We start from the raw sequence: 5,653 nt of genomic DNA on the forward strand, positions 1-5,653 counted from the left end.
ATTCACTGCCCCTCCATGACCAAATTATGTTTTTTGGCATTTTACGGCCATAAAACTGGAAATCCATGTGAGTCTCAAATTTTCGTGTGCTATAGCCCACGCCTTCCGCCGTGGGCCCGGGACCCCGGACTCGGATCGCCTAGAATTTTTCTGGGATGTTGAATACGGACTAAGGAACCATATTCACTGCCCCTCCATGACCAAATTATGTTTTTTGGCATTTTACGGCCATAAAACTGGAAATCCATGTGAGTCTCAAATTTTCGTGTGCTATAGCCCACGCCTTCCGCCGTGGGCCCGGGACCCCGGACACGGATCGCCTAGAATTTTTCTGGGATGTCGAATACGGACTAAGGAACCATATTCACCGCTTCTCCATGACCAAATTGTGTTTTTTGGCATTTTACGGCCATAAAACTGGAAATCCGTGCGAGTCCCAAATATTTGTGTGCTATAGCCCACGCCTTCTGCCGTGGGCCAGGGACCCCGGATCCGGATCGCCTAATATTTTTTTGGGACATCGAATACGGACTAATTAACTGGCATTTCACCGCTCCTCCATGACCAAATTATGTTTTTTGGCATTTTACGGCCATAAAACTGGAAATCCGCGCGAGTCCCAAATTTTCGTGTGCTATAGCCCACGCCTTCCGCCGTGGGCCCGGGACCCCGGATCCGTATCGCCTAGAATTTTTCTGGGACATCGAATACGGCTTAAGGTACCATATTCACCGCTTCTCCATGACCAAATTGTGTTTTTTGGCATTTTACGGCCATAAAACTGGAAATCCGTGCGAGTCCCAAATATTTGTGTGCTATAGCCCACGCGTTCCGCCGTGGGCCCGAGACCCCGGATCCGTATCGCCTAAAATTTTTCTGGGATGTCGAATACGGACTAAGGAACCATATTCACCGCTTCTCCATCACCAAATTGTGTTTTTTGGCATTTTACGGCCATAAAACTGGAAATCCGTGCGAGTCCCAAATATTTGTGTGCTATAGCCCACGCCTTCCGCCGTGGGCCCGGGACCCCGGACACGGATCGCCTAGAATTTTTCTGGGACATCGAATACGGCTTAAGGAACCATATTCACCGCTTCTCCATGACCAAATTGTGTTTTTTGGCATTTTACGGCCATAAAACTGGAAATCCGTGCGAGTCCCAAATATTTGTGTGCTATAGCCCACGCGTTCCGCCGTGGGCCCGAGACCCCGGATCCGTATCGCCTAAAATTTTTCTGGGATGTTGAATACGGACAAAGGAACCATATTCACTGCCCCTCCATGACCAAATTATGTTTTTTGGCATTTTACGGCCATAAAACTGGAAATCCATGTGAGTCTCAAATTTTCGTGTGCTATAGCCCACGCCTTCCGCCGTGGGCCCGGGACCCCGGACTCGGATCGCCTAGAATTTTTCTGGGATGTTGAATACGGACTAAGGAACCATATTCACTGCCCCTCCATGACCAAATTATGTTTTTTGGCATTTTACGGCCATAAAACTGGAAATCCATGTGAGTCTCAAATTTTCGTGTGCTATAGCCCACGCCTTCCGCCGTGGGCCCGGGACCCCGGACACGGATCGCCTAGAATTTTTCTGGGACATCGAATACGGCTTAAGGAACCATATTCACCGCTTCTCCATGACCAAATTGTGTTTTTTGGCATTTTACGGCCATAAAACTGGAAATCCGTGCGAGTCCCAAATATTTGTGTGCTATAGCCCACGCGTTCCGCCGTGGGCCCGAGACCCCGGATCCGTATCGCCTAAAATTTTTCTGGGATGTCGAATACGGACTAAGGAACCATATTCACCGCTTCTCCATCACCAAATTGTGTTTTTTGGCATTTTACGGCCATAAAACTGGAAATCCGTGCGAGTCCCAAATATTTGTGTGCTATAGCCCACGCCTTCCGCCGTGGGCCCGGGACCCCGGATCCGTATCGCCTAAAATTTTTCTGGGATGTCGAATACGGACTAAGGAACCATATTCACCGCCCCTTCATGACCAAATTATGTTTTTTGGTATTTTACGGCCATAAAACTGGAAATCCGTGCGAGTCTCAAATTTTCGTGTGCTATAGCCCACGCCTTCCGCCGTGGGCCCGGGACCCCAGATCCGTATCGCCTAGAATTTTTTTGGGATGTCGAATACGGCTTAAGGAACCATATTCACCGCTTCTCCATCACCAAATTGTGTTTTTTGGCATTTTACGGCCATAAAACGGGAAATCCGTGCGAGTCCCAAATATTTGTGTTCTATAGCCCACGCCTTCCGCCGTGGGCCCGGGACCCCGGATCCGTATCGCCTAAAATTTTTCTGGGACATCGAATACGGCTTAAGGAACCATATTCACCGCTTCTCCATGACCAAATTGTGTTTTTTGGCATTTTACGGCCATAAAACTGGAAATCCGTGCGAGTCCCAAATATTTGTGTGCTATAGCCCACGCCTTCCGCCGTGGGCCCGAGACCCCGGATCCGTATCGCCTAAAATTTTTCTGGGATGTCGAATACGGACTAAGGAACCATATTCACCGCTTCTCCATCACCAAATTGTGTTTTTTGGCATTTTACGGCCATAAAACTGGAAATCCGTGCGAGTCCCAAATATTTGTGTGCTATAGCCCACGCCTTCCGCCGTGGGCCCGGGACCCCGGATCCGTATCGCCTAAAATTTTTCTGGGATGTCGAATACGGACTAAGGAACCATATTCACCGCCCCTTCATGACCAAATTATGTTTTTTGGCATTTTACGGCCATAAAACTGGAAATCCGTGCGAGTCTCAAATTTTCGTGTGCTATAGCCCACGCCTTCCGCCGTGGGCCCGGGACCCCAGATCCGTATCGCCTAGAATTTTTCTGGGATGTCAAATACGGACTAAGGAACCATATTCACCGCCCCTTCATGACCAAATTATGTTTTTTGGCATTTTACGGCCATAAAACTGGAAATCCGTGCGAGTCCCAAATATTTGTGTGCTATAGCCCACGCGTTCCGCCGTGGGCCCGAGACCCCGGATCCGTATCGCCTAAAATTTTTCTGGGATGTCGAATACGGACTAAGGAACCATATTCACCGCTTCTCCATCACCAAATTGTGTTTTTTGGCATTTTACGGCCATAAAACTGGAAATCCGTGCGAGTCCCAAATATTTGTGTGCTATAGCCCACGCCTTCCGCCGTGGGCCCGGGACCCCGGATCCGTATCGCCTAAAATTTTTCTGGGATGTCGAATACGGACTAAGGAACCATATTCACCGCCCCTTCATGACCAAATTATGTTTTTTGGTATTTTACGGCCATAAAACTGGAAATCCGTGCGAGTCTCAAATTTTCGTGTGCTATAGCCCACGCCTTCCGCCGTGGGCCCGGGACCCCAGATCCGTATCGCCTAGAATTTTTTTGGGATGTCGAATACGGCTTAAGGAACCATATTCACCGCTTCTCCATCACCAAATTGTGTTTTTTGGCATTTTACGGCCATAAAACGGGAAATCCGTGCGAGTCCCAAATATTTGTGTTCTATAGCCCACGCCTTCCGCCGTGGGCCCGGGACCCCGGATCCGTATCGCCTAAAATTTTTCTGGGACATCGAATACGGCTTAAGGAACCATATTCACCGCTTCTCCATGACCAAATTGTGTTTTTTGGCATTTTACGGCCATAAAACTGGAAATCCGTGCGAGTCCCAAATATTTGTGTGCTATAGCCCACGCCTTCCGCCGTGGGCCCGAGACCCCGGATCCGTATCGCCTAAAATTTTTCTGGGATGTCGAATACGGACTAAGGAACCATATTCACCGCTTCTCCATCACCAAATTGTGTTTTTTGGCATTTTACGGCCATAAAACTGGAAATCCGTGCGAGTCCCAAATATTTGTGTGCTATAGCCCACGCCTTCCGCCGTGGGCCCGGGACCCCGGATCCGTATCGCCTAAAATTTTTCTGGGATGTCGAATACGGACTAAGGAACCATATTCACCGCCCCTTCATGACCAAATTATGTTTTTTGGCATTTTACGGCCATAAAACTGGAAATCCGTGCGAGTCCCAAATATTTCTGTGCTATAGCCCACGCGTTCCGCCGTGGGCCCGAGACCCCGGATCCGTATCGCCTAAAATTTTTCTGGGATGTCGAATACGGACTAAGGAACCATATTCACCGCTTCTCCATCACCAAATTGTGTTTTTTGGCATTTTACGGCCATAAAACTGGAAATCCGTGCGAGTCCCAAATATTTGTGTGCTATAGCCCACGCCTTCCGCCGTGGGCCCGGGACCCCGGATCCGTATCGCCTAAAATTTTTCTGGGATGTCGAATACGGACTAAGGAACCATATTCACCGCCCCTTCATGACCAAATTATGTTTTTTGGTATTTTACGGCCATAAAACTGGAAATCCGTGCGAGTCTCAAATTTTCGTGTGCTATAGCCCACGCCTTCCGCCGTGGGCCCGGGACCCCAGATCCGTATCGCCTAGAATTTTTTTGGGATGTCGAATACGGCTTAAGGAACCATATTCACCGCTTCTCCATCACCAAATTGTGTTTTTTGGCATTTTACGGCCATAAAACGGGAAATCCGTGCGAGTCCCAAATATTTGTGTTCTATAGCCCACGCCTTCCGCCGTGGGCCCGGGACCCCGGATCCGTATCGCCTAAAATTTTTCTGGGACATCGAATACGGCTTAAGGAACCATATTCACCGCTTCTCCATGACCAAATTGTGTTTTTTGGCATTTTACGGCCATAAAACTGGAAATCCGTGCGAGTCCCAAATATTTGTGTGCTATAGCCCACGCCTTCCGCCGTGGGCCCGGGACCCCGGATCCGTATCGCCTAAAATTTTTCTGGGATGTCGAATACGGACTAAGGAACCATATTCACCGCCCCTTCATGACCAAATTATGTTTTTTGGCATTTTACGGCCATAAAACTGGAAATCCGTGCGAGTCTCAAATTTTCGTGTGCTATAGCCCACGCCTTCCGCCGTGGGCCCGGGACCCCAGATCCGTATCGCCTAGAATTTTTTTGGGATGTCGAATACGGCTTAAGGAACCATATTCACCGCTTCTCCATGACCAAATTGTGTTTTTTGGCATTTTACGGCCATAAAACTGGAAATCCGTGCGAGTCCCAAATATTTGTGTGCTATAGCCCACGCGTTCCGCCGTGGGCCCGAGACCCCGGATCCGTATCGCCTAAAATTTTTCTGGGATGTCGAATACGGACTAAGGAACCATATTCACCGCTTCTCCATCACCAAATTGTGTTTTTTGGCATTTTACGGCCATAAAACTGGAAATCCGTGCGAGTCCCAAATATTTGTGTGCTATAGCCCACGCCTTCCGCCGTGGGCCCGGGACCCCGGATCCGTATCGCCTAAAATTTTTCTGGGATGTCGAATACGGACTAAGGAACCATATTCACCGCCCCTTCATGACCAAATTATGTTTTTTGGTATTTTACGGCCATAAAACTGGAAATCCGTGCGAGTCTCAAATTTTCGTGTGCTATAGCCCACGCCTTCCGCCGTGGGCCCGGGACCCCAGATCCGTATCGCCTAGAATTTTTTTGGGATGTCGAATACGGCTTAAGGAACCATATTCACCGCTTCTCCATCACCAAATTGTGTTTTTTGGCAT

This window comes from Nicotiana tabacum, chromosome 3, assembly GCF_000715075.1.
Source record: "Nicotiana tabacum cultivar K326 chromosome 3, ASM71507v2, whole genome shotgun sequence".
Lineage (NCBI taxonomy): Eukaryota > Viridiplantae > Streptophyta > Magnoliopsida > Solanales > Solanaceae > Nicotiana > Nicotiana tabacum.